Source organism: Carcharodon carcharias, chromosome 10 (genome assembly GCF_017639515.1).
Source record: "Carcharodon carcharias isolate sCarCar2 chromosome 10, sCarCar2.pri, whole genome shotgun sequence".
Lineage (NCBI taxonomy): Eukaryota > Metazoa > Chordata > Chondrichthyes > Lamniformes > Lamnidae > Carcharodon > Carcharodon carcharias.
This window is the reverse complement of record NC_054476.1, coordinates 58,604,778-58,621,108: the sequence shown is the minus strand read 5'-3', so window position 1 is coordinate 58,621,108 and position 16,331 is coordinate 58,604,778.

Genomic DNA, 16,331 nt, shown 5'->3' with positions numbered 1-16,331 from the left:
CGCCCACAACTAGCATGGTGACAATGACCAGATCACTTGTTTTAGTTCTGTTGATTGAGGGATAAAAAGTCACCAGCACACCAGGGATAACTCCCCTGCTCTTCTTCAAAGAGTACTGTTGGATCTTTTACATCTACCTGAGAGAACAGATGGAGCCTCAGTATAATGTTTCATCCAAAAAATAGCACATCTGACACTGCAGCACTCCCTCAGTATTGCACTGGGAAAGTTGGCCTAAATTTTTATGCTCAGGTGTTTGGGATGGGACTGGAACTCATGGCTTTCTGACTCAGAAGTGAGAGTGCAACCTACTGAATGATGACTGACACTTCCTAATTTCCATTTACACTAGCAGATTATGAGTGTTTTACATAAGATTTACACCAAACATTACTACAATGGATATGCATTTGGATGGAGCCAAGACGTTCTTGTGTAACTTCTCTCCAGAGGGGGAGCAGTGGATACAAATCTATTTTTATTTACGTTAACAAGACATAGAAATTTTCCCCATGTTATGTTCACTCGAGATTTTATAAAAAGGCCCCACCTGCCTCAAGGGGAAATCGTTTTCTAATTCAACTGAAGATTATAGATTTTATAAATGAACCCAACAAATGTTAAGGACTCAATTATCACTGTTTTATTCACATGTGCAGGAGACTGTCAACATGCAAAACAATAAATGTTATTGAGATTTTACCACGCTGTAATAGGATATGTGACTAATTTGGAAAGTATTTACAAATTTGTTTCCAGGTTGAGTTTCTTTTGTTGCAGTTCTTCACCTCTTTTTGTGCTGATTTTTTGTTTCACCGCTCCTCCTCTGGATCTGTGGTTGTTTTCCCTCTTGTCCCTTAGCCTCTTCAAGCGCTTTTACTCTCCTGACCTAGCTTTCTAAAGACCAAGAATGGAACCGATGATCTTTCTGGTCCATATGGTTCAGCTACTTTCTGTCTTAAGGTTTTCTTTTCTGTTTTATTTTTCTTAAACAGTATTCAGTAGCTCTGGTTGTATCCCAGAGCTCGGGCCCTGACTGTATCCTGAGTGTTGACTTTTTCCGGGAGATCTGCCTGTATAATGCTCTGACTGTATCATAGAGCTCTGACTATTCCAAGCTCTGACTGTGTATAATGCTCTGATTGTATCCAGAGTTCTAACTGTATTCTGTAGCTCACATGGGCTTAATTTTTTGTCTTTATTGTTCTCTGCACAACTTCATTTTTCTGCTGTGCAAAGCTCCGCTCTGCACCGAGTACCAATTGTACCTGGAGCTTTGACTGTATCCCAAAGCTCTGACCGATATTCCTTCTAATTTTTCTTTGTCTTGCATAACCGCTTTGTTGCATTGTATGGTACTTTCTGAATTGCTATGGGACTATGCACTCAAGCAGCTCAAAGGGAACATTGGTTCTGCCCATTTCAACGTTTGAACACATCACAGAGCTCTTACTGTACCTCAGAGACCTATCTGTAACTTAGAGAGCTCTGACCTTATCCCATTCAGCTCTGCTAGGGTCTTGGCAATTCTATTATTTTCTTGGTTCATTAAACTCCATATAAAATACCTCCAGGGTGCCAGAATCTCCTGGAAGAGCTACAATTTAAACATAATTCCGTAGATTAGAACTTACAGTAGTTTTGCCTAATATTGAATCATTTGATTGCGTATTCGCATTCTTTAGAACAGTTTCAAATTACTATTCTTCACCAATTTAATAATTGATTTTCACCCTATTTTAACTGCTGTACCATTGCATGTGCAATTCCTTAGCCGTAATGTTTACCTCTCCCTTGATTACGTGGACTAAATGAATATTTTAAGGTTAGAATGCTACTCCTACACTCCAGGTGCATTATAAGTTCAAATTGACACTAAATTAACATGACTAGAAGGAAACTGAGGGGACTGGAATGGATGCACATTTTGCAGCCTGCCAGATTTTACTGGCCATTGACTTCAATATAAAATGGGTGGCCAATTGAACCCTGTCAGTTTCCCAGGTGGGTTAAGTTAAAATTAATTGTATTGGTTTTAACATATTACTTTGCACGATGATGATGACACTATTTTGATTGTATAACTTGGCCTCTTTTGAATTTTCTTGGCTAGAATCCCAGTCAGGTGGCCTTGGTGATGTTTTGACACCCAGCTCAACCTTTGGTATCAAGCTTATGAACTAATTATAGACAGATCCACAATAACAAGAGGATATTACATTTTTCTGTGCTTTGAGACCGGATACTTTACTCATATGTGGCGCCAAAGGCAAAGACCATTCCTGTAAGGGAGCCGTCACTCCCTAAGGACCAGAATGTGCCTTTACTTTCCCAAAATCTCATTGTAGTGAGTTCACTGCACCTTGTGCTTCTGTGCGGGAAGTTTGACCCTTTTCTTCTTTCAGCCACATGATTGGGTAACTGAGGAGAGTGGCTGGAGGGAACTTGCTGTTATGCAGAGAGGCAGTGCTATTATGTGAGTGCCTTCCTGCTGGACCACTATATGGTGCCATTGATTAATTAGAAAGCAGAATGAATGATACTAAACAGACCTTTGGAACCCTATCAAATACTTTATTCCATTCCAGTCCAGTCCTAATAACAACAACAATTTGTATTAATATAGCACCTTTTACACAATAAAACATCCCAGATGCTTCACATGAGGGTTACAACTGAGCCATATCATATTAGGATATTAGGGCAGATGGCCACAGTCTTGGTCAAACTTTTAAGGGGCATCTTAATGGAGGAAAGATGGGTAGAAAGCCAGATAGATTTAAGGAGGGAATTCAAGAGCTTAGGGCTAGGCAGCTGTAGGCTAACCACCAATGGTGGAGAAATTAAAATCAGGATTGCTAAAGAGCCAGAATGAGAGGAGCACAGATATCTCAGAGGGCAATGGGGCTGGATGAGATTACAGAGCTTGTGCAGGGGGAGGCTGCATGGAAGGATTTGCAAACAAAAGATATTTAAAATCAGGGCCTGGCTTAACCAGGTACCAAAAAAATAGGCCAGTGAGCACAGGGATCATAGGTGAGCACCTCGTTGGTTGGAGCAGGTGCTGGGAATTGTAGTTGAAGAGAATCTGATCTGGGAAACAGTGTAGAATGATAAAACAGGGGGGAGTGTGGGTTCCAAGGTTTTCAGATGTTGCACTGGAGGTTTTGATGGAGGAGGTGGAAAGGAGGTGAGAAGTCTGTATCCACATGGGGCCAGGAGATCCTCAAGAAACGTGATCAAGAGATAGAGGAGCAAATACCCATTGAGGTCAATGCCAGGAGTAAAGGCCCGAGGGCACAGTGCCAAGAGCAGTTTAATGACCTCATATGAGTGGTCAGGTTAATGAATGTACCTTCAAATGCTATATTCAACCAACTGTATCATTACCCTTAGCCACTTCTCAAATCAGTAAACTCCATCATTTACCCACCAACAATTTCTTATCAATCAGGCCTCATAGTTAACACTCCTATACTTGACTCCATCCTCACACATTTAGCACTGCTGTAGGCTTCACAGCACCATCTCACATGCTATCCCCACTGGCAGCTATTCACCAGGACAGCCATATCAGCCAAACAGATTACACCACTCTCACTGACACACTTCATAACTGGATGGGGGCGGGCAGGTCAGCATGTCCTGACCCCATTGGAGGAGGTGGTGCTCACTGTTATTGGAGCGGCCATGATTAGGCTGAAACTATAGAAGATGATTGTTATCAATTAACTGTAACTGGACGTAGATAGGCTAACAGAATGTCAGACAAGTGGCAAATGAAAATTAATGTAAAGAAATGTGAGGCGATGCATTTTAGCAGAGGGTTAGTGACAGGAAATTTCGAGGAAACATAGAGGATTGCCACTTAGCTCAGAAGTACTGTGGATGGTTCTATTCTCCAGTTCCACTTTAACCCTTGCCCTCACATTATAGTGGCATGCAGGCACATCATACAACAGTAGCATAGCAGGTAAGGAAAACATGCCCCCTTTTACACAGCACTAGCTGTCATAAGCCAGATAGGTTTAAAGGACTAGCCAGGTTTAAAGGTCCTTGACAAGTCAGGGAGAAGGTAAGTATATAAGTTAAGTAAGTAGGATTGGGTGCTTGGAAGGGGGAATGCCGGATAGGGTCTTCGGAGGGTGCCAGGTCGCGTCTTGGGGGGTTCAGTGGGGTTTTGGGAGGGCATCAGGTCGGGCCTTGGATGGGGTGCTGTAGGCGGGGGGGTGTTTGGTTGGCCCTTGTGGGCGGTGTCAGGTTGGGTCGGGCCTTGGTGCGTTGTTGGGTCAGGCCTGAGGAGGGGTGTCGGGACCTGGGGTTCATGTGGGTAGATCTTTGAAGGTGGGAAGATATATTGAGAGAGTAATTAGCAAAGCACATGGAATCTTGGTCTTCATAAATAGAGGTATTGAGTACAAAAGTAGATTACTTATGCTGAACCTTTATAAACTTTTGGTTAGGGTCAAACTAGAGTATTGTGTCCAAATCTGGTCATTGCACTTTAGGAACGATGTGAAGGTTCCTGAGAGGGTGCAGAGCAGATTTACCAGAATGGTTCCAGGAATGAGCGATGAGGTACAATGTTAGGCTGGGAGAAGCAGGAGTTGTTCTCCTTGGAGTAAAGGAGACTGAGGGGAAATCTGATGGAGGTGTACAAAATTATGATAGGTTTAGATAAGGTAAACAAAGAAAAGCTGTTCTCATTAGCTGCTGATACAAGAGCTAGGGGACATAGATTTAAGGTTATGGGCAAGGGATACAGACAGGACATTAGGAAGTACGGTTTTAGACAGCAAGTGGTAAAGATTTCTCGATCCCTGTTGCCCATGAGGCAAAGGAAATTCGTCGGGCACTTCAAGCAAATAAACTTGCAAGGCGATGGAGTTAGAGTGGGGGAATGGAAATGAGAGTTGGCATGGATTTGATGTGCCGAATGGCTTCCTTCTGTGCCGTAATAACTGTATGGGCTGAATCATCTGGTCCCATTGGCGGTGGGTGTCATGGCGGGTGTGAGCAGACAACGTGGTGAAAAGGCCAAAAATCGGTTTCACACCGTCATGAAATCAGTTTGTGATCATCCGCTCCACCTGTCAATGGTGAGCTGTATTTTCCACTGCCACACACCGGGAACCTAATTTCAATACTTTAGCATTTCATTGTAAGTCCTGCTTGCCAGAATCATTCCCCCATGACAAATTTACCACTGTGTCAACATGGCTTCAGAACAAAATGCTTCACGACTGCTTTTAAAAGGTGTTAACCTGGCAAGCTGAACTTTGAGAGGAACTCAGATGTGAGTGCACACACCTTGCGCAGCGCACATGAGCATTGCCCGCAGGACATCAAGGAAGAGGTGCCTTGCATTTGCAGGGGAGGCAGGTAAGTCGCTTTTCCCGGCTGAATTTCAGTGCAGTGCTGGGGCAAGTGCTTCAGTGTGGATGAGGCCGATGGGTGGGAGGGGCAAGGCAGCATAGACTAAAGGAAGTACACAAGCACATGCTGGGGGTGGGCGAGTAAAGCAACACAGGCTGAAGGAAATACTCAAGTGCATGCCAGGCTCGGGGGAGAGGGAAGCGACCATGCACTTGGAAAAGCTTGTCAACAATAAGCATTCTTCGCAGTTGAGACAGTTCAGCTGCGACTCCATTGACATGCTTGGAGTCGGGCCTCTGAAGCTTTTCTGCTCATGCAAAAGCATGAAAGTGCCACCAAATGCTCTAGAAGTTTTCACTCCTTGAGCACAGACTGCAAATTAATGTGCATTTTAGGGGGTAGAAGAACAATTGGACGACTGGGCAAGTTGTAGAATCTCCTTGCGAAAGGTGGCCATTGAGCAGTCACTGGTTGAAGTGCTCACAGCCCCTTGCAAAGTCATTATTAAGGTTTTGACCAGTATCCCTCATGGTTCAAGCTAATAGTGCAGCCTTGCGGTGTGTGTTAGGGGATGGGTGGGGTGGAGGTGGGTGGGGTTTCAGACAGTCATGAAGCACACTACACACTGGCCATCTGAGTGGTGGCCAACACTTCCCTGCATGTGTGAAGGGGCCTTCAGACTTAACCAAGAAATGTTCTTAGTACACCTATTCTAACCTACGTGTCTCTTTCTCTTTGATCCTGCAGGAGGAGAACATCAGGATCATGGAGCCTGGTGATTGAGGAGTCTGCCTCATGGCTTACAGGGAGCAGAGAAGAAGAAAAAGAGGCTGGTGGAGGCACCTGGCTTGGCAAAAGGAGGATCACCTCTCTCAAGATGAAGGGGCAGCAGGGCCTGCTGCACATGCAGCTGAAGATGCACCGTGGGCATCGCTCATGGGCACCTCGCTAGACCCAGGGTCTAGAGACAGCGCCTGTCATTCCAGCAGATGACTGAAAACTAGTGGCGCCAAAGACTGTGCATGTCTAGGGAACTGGTCGGTCACATATGCCACCTGCTGCAAGATTAGACGCCATGGGGACATAGAGGGCATCCACTGCCAGTGGCTGTGAAAGTGGCTGTGGCATTCATTTCTACACCAGTGTCTCCTTCTAGGGCTCCACAGGTGACCTGTGTGGGACAACCCAAGCCTCCACGCAGAAGTGTGTCTAGGAGATCACGGATGCCATCTTTGTGGAGGTGCAGAAGTTTATGCATTTCAACTGGGATCAGGAAAGCCAAGAAGCAAAAGCACTGGAATTTGTGCAGATCTCTGGTTTCTCACACGTGCAGAGTGCCATCGGCTGCACTCAGATCTCCATGGCAACAAGCAGTCAACTGCATCAACCACAAGGGCTTCCACTTGCTGAATGTTCAGCTGATGTGTGACCACCACAAACACATCCTACAGGTATGCATACGATTCCCAGGGAGCATCCACAACTCCTACATCCTTAGCAAGTCTCAGATCCCTGACATCTTATAGGGTCTAGAGAGGCTGCAGGGTTGGTTCCTTGGGGACAAGGACTACCCACAGAGGACATGGCTGATGATGCCTGTGTGGAGGCAGCAAAGACTCAGACTCTGGTGGAGCAAGCAATAGGCATTTTGAAAATAAGTTCCGGTGCCTCGACAACTCTGGTGAAGAACATCAAGTCCCCAGACGGTGTTGCGCATCATGATCGCTTGCTGCGTGCTACACAGCCTGGCGCTGCAACGGGGAGGAATTGGCTGAGGAGGAGATGGAAGAGCTGCAAGTCTCGTCTGATGAGGGCGATGTCAAAGGGAATGATGGTGATGAGGCAGATCCTCAAAGGCGAGGATGCCGGCGATGTGGCCATCACACTGGCCAGATAAGGGAGACACACATGGGAGGCCCTCATATCTGCAAGATTTGTGGAGGATGCTGATGAGATGCAGTGAGGACAGTCCTGACATCCTCACCTTGCATCTGTGAATGTTTGACTCCTGTGTGGCTAAGGCCATATACCCTCACATAACACACATACTGCACATACCTTCAGGGTCATGTCATGGAGACAAAGCAAAGGCCCCAATAATTGTTAGATTCCAGGAGGGTGATGATGACAGGCAGGGAGGACACTCCATAGATCTTAGAGTCATAGATAGAGTCATTGAGTTAAACAGCACAGAAACCGGTCCTTTGGCCCATTGTGTTCATGCTGGCCATCAAGCACCTATCTATTCTAACCCCAATTTCCAGCACTTGGCCCATAGCTCTTCACATTGCCTCTGTGAATTTCTGACTCTTCTCTGGCTGAGGGCAACTCTCTTGCGCTTTGTGATCAGGGTCATATCATGGAGATGCAGCCATGAAACTTTAAATGCACCTGATCCTTTTTCAACATTCAGCACCTGACCCTTTCAGGAGCACAGTGTCACCGGTCACTGATGCTTAAGAGATGGGGCCTGGCCCACCTCAAATGTGCTGAGAGCACACAGAGCGAATGACGGAACTCTGTGACACCTGCCCACAACATTCTGGCAGCAATGACAAGCACCGTTGAGATGCAGGACAGTGAGTGTGAGGTCTCTTTGGTCTGAAGGTAACACAATGCACAGGGAAGAGGCCCTGGACTGAGCCACTTGCCTTTATCTTGTGCAGGAACCAAGGTTTCTGAGTCATCTGAGTGACACGAACACTGCACATCATAACAAGAAGCCATAGGCAGGGAGACATTCTTGGGAGCTTGTTTACTATAGTGAACATTATGTAAAAGTGATTAACAGCTGTGTCCAGGCTGTGCAATGACATATTCTTAACTTTCCTAACCTGCCGCTAAGTCTTGGTGCTCCTCTGACATTCACAGTGGAGGTTGAGGCAGCCTGCTGACTGCTACAACCTGTCTGTGATGACCTTGGCGGGTGTCCTCTGGAGGGCTGAAACCTAGAGGGCCCTGGGCTGCTTTGGGTGTCTTGCTGTGAGCCAGCTGCACCCTCCTCGGCCTGTGGAGCTGGAGCTGCGGTGTCATAGTAAGAGGGGATTTGGATTGACCGGACATTCCCGGGGTCACCTGGGCGGGTGGCCCCGGGGTGTTCAGCTGCTGGTCCTCTTCCCTGTATGTGCCTGGAGGCCGCTGGCTGACTCCTAGAGGAGAAGAGGAAGCTGGAGAGAGATCGAGCTTCCCTGCACCCTTCTTGCATTGTTACTGTTGGAGGCTCACAATGGCATTAGCGGTGGGGTTCAGCCCTCACAGCAGTGCAGGACCAATGTCCTGGACCAAGGTCTCCATGGTGGCCGCCATCCTGCCAGTTTTGACTTCGATGCATTGGCATGCAGCCGCTACCACCTCAGCCTGAAGGCAGACTGATTCCTCCTTCGTCCCTTCCAATCTGAGCAGTGCACCAGACATCCCTTCCAGATGTTTCTGTGATTATCTTTGCAGCTCCACCAACTGATTGAGGACCAAGTCCAGAAGCTCATCATCTGACTCAGACTCAGCAGATTCCTTGCCTCCTGCAGCATTCCGAGTGCCGGTGACCTTGGATGTTCCTGCCTCTGCCTGCTGTGGAACAGACTGTGTGCTGATTGTGATCCAAGCCTGCTTGTACATCTAGGTCCCACCAAGGTGTGTGTCACTGAGTTGATGGAGTGTGTGGGTGAGCGCTGTGATGGGTCTTCAATGATGTTGCCTTCAGGCTCCTCATCTGATGTGCTTTTGGTGATGGGGTCGGAGTCACAATTGCCTGAGGGTGATATGTCAGTTGTGCCTAGAAAATAAAATAGAGATTTTTAGTGCTTGGCAGCCACGTTGAATACAGCACAGTGGACTCAGAGTAGCTTTGATAGAAGATGATGTGGTGTAGGATCCTCATATGGGTGTTCGCTGCTGACTCATCATTGCTGCAGGAATGGTCGATGTCCTCTCCACCTAGCTCCAACCCTCGACTCTCGAATGGAGTGAGGACCTTGATGCTCAGCACTTCACCACTGGTCTAAGACCTCTCTCTAGATGATTGTGAATGATCTAGTCTTGCATAAGGACAGATAGAGAAAATGTGAGCAAGGCACATGCCAGGCCAAATGATAAGGATGCCAAAGCGCATGTGTGCTGAGTGGAGCCATGGATGGGATGAGGAAATGATCTCCAGGGGAGATAAGGCCAGATGGAGATGTGAGGGTTTGTGTGAGAGAGTGAGTGGTGATGTCCCTTGAGCTGACAGTGAATGAGATGTCAGTGAATGTGTGATGGGCTTGTGAGTGTGTGTTGAGATTGATGAGATGATTGACTTACCCTGACAGACAGATGACATCATTCACCTATTTCCGTCCTGGGTGGTCGACCTTTTGTGTGCAGCATTGGCACTGACCACTTCTGCATTGCCTCCCAAGCTGGAGCGGTAAGACCGATGGGCCTCCTATGGCCAAAGCGGGGATAGAGGACATCAGGGTGGGCCTCACAGCGTCCAAAAGGTGTCCCGGGGATGCGCCATTGAACCAGGGAGCTGCAATCTTCATGGCTTTTGAGGCCATGTCTTCACTGGAATAGTCCTGGGCTTCAAGCACTGAGAAATATGCATGCAGCTGCATTTTAAATATGGCACCTGGTGTGAAGAAGCAGCGAGGTAAAGGCATGGCAGGCCAATCAGAAGCCTGTCACCAGCAATCCTCCATGTTTCCTGTGACTGCATAATTTATGAAATGGGAAGGGGACGATATGGCGTGAAAACCTGCTATTGCAGCTGGCAGGGAAAACTTTTTTATTTTGACACCTGCTACTGCACTTGGTGCAATTCTGGGATGATTCCACGCTATTATTCCCTGACAGTATGTTCATACCTAATCCTCCTATCTTCCTCATATCCTACTTCCTTCTCGTTCCAAAATATTTTCTGATAAATAAATTGCATGTGGTGGAAACATGTCCCTCTTTGTTCCCGCCACTTCCCCTCTTGCACCAACCCTACCCTTATGTTTTCCTCCTTTCAGATACCTGGCCAGATAGTGGTAGAAGAGCAAGGAGGCAGTGATAAAGAAACACCATCATTCGCTTTCACACTTGCTGCTATCAACTTGGCTATTTTAAAGTATAGCTTAGAGGCAGGATCTGCACATGGCGAGACAATGAGAGCGTGGCCTGCAGCCAGGGCAGTGTACAAAGGGAGCACAGGTATCCACTTGCTGGACGGTGGGGTCACAGACCCGCAGAAGCCACCCTGTGTCTGAATGCTGCAATGGAGTCTCAGACTGAAGTCAGGAAAGTTCGGCTTGTTCCAAGCAAGCTCAGACTGCTCTCATGCAAGTTCAGCTTGGTGTCATGTAATTCCAGATTGCTGCTATCATAGCTGTAGATAACAGTACTGAAAGGGTTATCACAACAGTCCAGCAATCTGTTCTTCTAATCTGTATTTATTTTATATTGTTTCATGGGATATGAGTGCCGCTGGTTAGGCCAGCATTTATTGCCCATCCCTAATTGCCCTTGACAAGGTGGCAGTGAGCTACCAGCTTGAACTACTGCAGTCCATGTGTTGTAGGAACAACCACAGTGCTGTTACGATGGGAGTTTCAGGATTTTAATCCAGCAACAGTGAAGGAACTATATTACTGTTCCAAGTCAGGATGATGTGTGGCTTGGAGGGGAACTTGCAAGTGGTGGTGTTCCCATACATCTGCTGCATTTGCCCTTCTAGGTGATACATGCCATGGGTTTGGAAATTTGCTGTTGAAGGAGCTTTGGTGAGATGCTGCAGTGCATCTTGTAGATGGTACACACTGCGGCCACTGTGCGTGGGTGATGGAGGGAGTGAATGTTTATTATGGTGGGTGGGCTGCTTTGTCTTGGATGGTGTTGCATTTCTTAAGTGTTGTTGGAGCTGCACTCATCCAGGCAAGTGGTGAGTATCTAATCACGCTCCTGACTTGTGCCTTGTAGATGGTGATCAGGCTTTGGGGAATCAAGAGGTAAAATACTAATTGTAGAACTCCCAGCCTCTTATGTGCTCTCATAGCCACAGTATTTATATGGTTAGTCCAGTTCAGTTTCGAGTCAGTGGTAACCCCCAGCATGTTGATAGGGGGGAATTCAGCTATGGTAATGACATTGAACATCAAGGGCGATGGTTAGATTCTCTCTTTTGTTGGAGATGGTCATTGTCTAGAACTTGTGTGGTGCGAATGTTACTTGCCATTTATCAGGCAAAGCCCAAATCCTGTCCAGGTCTTGCTGCCTATGGGTATGTACTGCTTTGGTATCTGAGTCATGAGTGGTGTTGAATATGTGCAGTCATCAATGGACATCCCCACTTTTGACCTTGATTAAGCAGCTGAAGATAGTTGGGCCTGGGACACTACCCTGAGGAACTCCTGCAGCAATGTCCTAGGACTGAGATGATTGACCTAAATCCTACATTTTAAAAATTATTCGTTCAGGATGTGGGTGCTGCTGGCTATGCCAGAATTTATTGCCCATCCATAATTAAACTTGTTCAGAGGGCATTTAAATGTCAACAACTTTGTTGTAGGCAATGGTTTTAGGGTCATCATCAGACTTTTAATTCCAGATTTTTATTGAATTAAAATTTCATCATCTGCTGTGTTGGGATTTGAACCTGGGTCTCCAGAGCATTACGCTGGGTCTCTGGAATACTAGTCCAGTGACAATACTGTTATGCCATGCATCTCTCCAATTGCCAGCTTTGTTGAGGTCCTGGCCTCGCAAGCGGCAGCTGTCATGCACAAACCTGCTGACCTCTCTCTTGATGATGTAATTCATCCTTCCAACATAGCCACTCTGCCAGTGCCTTTAATTGTTGCTTGTCAGCCAGTTAGCCCAGACTGCCACCAAGATGGTGAACTCTGAAGCTCTGTCTTGTGGGCTCAGAGCCGCTTGAGGTCATCCTGCAAAGCCACCCGTGTTCCCCACTGGAAGTCAGCAGCCTTCCACTAGCCATGCCACAGTGACTTGGGTAGTCCTGTCCAGAAGCACTAGGACAGGCAAATCACACTGAAGATAGGGATTAAGAGAATGCAGAGGGAATTAGTTGGCTGTCATATGCAATATGGCCTGGTTTGGTTTATACATTTGTTTTGTCATGTTTGTTTTGTAGTGGCTCAGCATTGAAGCCTGGACGACACTCGATGATGGCCAGTGACAGAGGGAACATTATGTGTGTAACTGTTGGCAAATGGGAATTGGGGTTGTGTTTACTGATTTCATTGTTGGCTGAGTCATCACAGATAGCCTGGCCAGAAAAGGGGGTGTATTGGTTGCATTAGCCCTTCCTCCTCCTCCTCCTCAGCTTGTCACTATAGCTGGTGGTAAGGGCTATCGCCTCATGATGGCGAGGTTGTGCAGCATGCAGCAGATCATGACAAAGCTTGTCACATGTTCTCTGAGTACTGAGGGCTCCTCGGAGGGTAACCTGAGGAGCAGAAGTGTTTTTTAAGCCCTCCAATGGTCTGCTCAATCATATTTTGTGTGGTGGCATGGTTTACTTAGTTGCAATGTGTGTGTGGGTTGCACACGGGAATCATGAGCCACATAGTCAACAGATAGTCCTAGCTGCTGAGTAATGACCCTTTGGTTTGATGTGGTGGCTCAAATCCAGATGGTACATCTGACTGCCACAAAATGAGGACAGCTGCCAGGATGTTGGGCATTAACCTGCATGATACACTGCATATGGTAACACACTAACTGGGCGTTGAGGAAATAGAATCTCTTCTAGCTTCAGGACATCAGGCATATGTGACTTGCACCTGCAAAGCAATATGTTTGCAGTCGATGGTATCCTATACCACAGAATACCCTGCAGTCCCCACAAAACTGCATGCTCATCCTGATGCTTCTCTCTAGCAACAGGGAATGAATGTATTCAGTTCTATTGGTGCACAGAGCTTCAGTAACTTCTCTTATACAACAATGGGTGCTGAACTAGGAGATATTGCAAATATTGCACACTCCAGTCTGGAAGGAGCTGAAGCCAGTGAGTAGCAGCAGAGTGAGTACTCATGAGGATTACAGGTTTCCCCATGGTGTAGGTTGCCATTGACTGCATGCATATCCTTTTGCTGGAGCACATATCACATCTAAGATGTACCACAATGGAAGGGATTCCACTTCCTTAACATTTAGTTGGTATGTGCCAATACACAATGAATCATGCAAGTCAATGCCCACTATCCAAGCAGCAGCTGTGATGTCTTTATTCTGCAGCAGTCCGCTGTACCATCAGGATTTGGTCATAATACCTCATGGCCAAATCCACCTTCATAGCCATTGGTAATACCCTTCTCGCGCTGCCCTGGAGCTGGAGTTATGGCTGCAGCAGGTGTCAGATTTTAATGAGGATGGGTCTAATGAAGCAAAACACCTGACACACTGTTCTTCACTGAGCTTGAGGTATGGGAATTGTTTCCTGAATATCCTGGAAACATATGGCCTCCTGCTGATAGCCTTTCTTGTCCACCTTCCTCTTCTAGCAGATTGTCCTTTTCTGTGCCACCTCTACTCTTTCACACCTTCATGCTGCTGTCTAAGGGAGATGCAAACTACTGCAGTCATATCTGGGAACAAGAGTTTAGTGCAGAATTCTTGGACTGTGGATAAATTCCTTCAGCACCAGACCACTTCCAGCAGACTTCAGCAACTTTGAGCAGCTGCACAAACTGCCAAACATTTCTACCAACTCAGGTAAAAGCCAATACTGATGGTGGGGCAGGGTTTTTTTTTTCTGTTCATGGGATGTGGGCATCACTGGCTAGGCCAGCATTCCTACTTGCCCCTGAGAAGGTGGTGCTGAGCTGCCTTCTGAAACCGCTGCAGTCCATTTGGTGTAGGTACACCCACAGTGCTGTTAGGTTCCAAGATTTTGACCCAGCAACAGCAAAGAAAGGCTGTTACATTTCTAAGTCAGGATGGTGATTGACTTGAAGGGGAACTTCCAGGTGGTGGTGTTCCCATGTGCTGCCCTTGTCCTTCCAGACGGTAGCGGTCATGGGTTTAGAAATTGCTGTCTAAGGAACCTTGGTGAGTTCCTGCAGTGCATCTTGTAGATGGTACCCACTTTTGCCACTGTTCACTGTTTGTGGAGGGAGTGAATGTTTGTGGATGGGATGCAAATTGAGCGAGTTGCTTTGTCCTGCATGGTGCCAAGCTTCTTGAGTGTTGTTGGAGCTGCACTCATCAGGCAAGTGGAAGGTATTCCATCACACTCCTGGCTTGTGCCTTGTAGATAGTGGACAGACTTTGGGAATCAGGAGGTGAGTTACTCGCTGCAGAATTCCTAGCCTCTGACCTCCTCTTGCAGCCATAGTATTTATATGGCTAGTCCTGTTCAGTTTCTTGTCAATGGTAACCTCCAAGATGTTGAAAGTGAGATTCAGCGATGGTAGTGCTATTAAATGTCAAGGGGTGATGGCTAGGTTCTCTCTCATTGGAGATGCTCATTGCCTGGCACTTGTGTGGTGCAAATGTTACTTTCCACTGGTCAGCCCAAGTCTGGATATTGTCCAGGTCTTGCTGCATTTGGACATGGACTGCTCGAGTGTCTGAGGAGACATGAATGGTGCTGAACCTTGTGCAATCATCAGCAACCATCCCCACTTCTGACCTTTGATGGAAGGGAAGTCATTGAAGAAGCAGCTGAAGATGGTTGGGCCTAGGACGCTACCCTGCGGTGGTGTCCTGGAACTGGGGTGATTGACCTCCAAAAACCATCTTCCTTTGCACAAGGTATGACTCCCTCTGATTCCCATTGACTCCAGCTTTGCTGGGGCTCCTGGATGCCACACACGTTCAAATGCTGCCTTGATGTCAAGGGCAGTCACTCTTACCTTACCTCTGGAGTTCAGCTCTTTTGTCCATGTTTGAACCAAAGTTACAATGAGGTCAGGAGCTGAGTGATCTTGGCAGAACCTGAACTGAGTGGCAGTGAGTACTTTGTTGCTAAGCAAATGTTGCTTGATAGCAATGTTGATGACCCTTTCCATCAAGTTACTGATGGTGGAGAGTAGACTGATGGGGTGGTAATTGGCCGGGTTGGGTTTGTCCTGTTTTTTCTTTACAGGACATACCTGGGCACATTTCCACATTGCTAGGTAGGTACCAATGTTTTAGCTGTACTGGATCAGCTTGGCTAGGGGCGCAGCAAGGTCTGGAGCGCAAGTCTTCAGTACTATTGTTAGAATATTGTCAGGGCCAATAGCCTTTGCATTATCCAGTGCCTTCAGCCACTTCTTGATATCATGTGGAGTAAACCAAATTGGATGAAGACTTGCATCTGTGATGCTGGGGACTTCTGGAGTAGGCCAAGATGGATCATCTATTTGGCACTTCTGGCAGAAGATTGTAGCAAATGCTTCAGCCTTATCTTTTGCACTGATGTATTGGGCTCCTCCATCATTGAGGATGGGGATATTTATGGAGACTCCTCCTCCAGCGAGTTCTCTAATTGTCCACCACCATTCATGACTGGATGTGGTAGGGCTGCAGAGCTTAGTTCTGTCTATCACTTGCTGCTTATGCTATTTGGAATGCAAATATTCTGTGTTATAGCTTCACCAGGTTGACACCTCATTTTTAGGTATGCCATGAGACATTATGGAGTCCAAAGTCAACACTGAGGACTCCCAGGGCATCCCCTTCCCGACTCTATATTACTGTGCCGCCATCTCTGCCAATGGGGCAAGACGTACAAGGGATGGTGATGGTGGTGTCTGGGGCATTTTCTGTCAGGAATAATTCCGTGAGTATGACTATGTCAGGCCGTTCCTTAACTAGTCTGTGAGACAACTCTCCAATTTTTGGCACAAGCCCCCAGATGTCAGGAAGGAGAACTTTTCAGGTTTGACAGGGCTGAGTTTGAGTTTGCCTTTTTGTTTCCGTTGCCTAGGTCAATACCAGGTGGTCTGCCTGGTTTAATTTCTTATTGTATTGTTTTTAAATGGTTT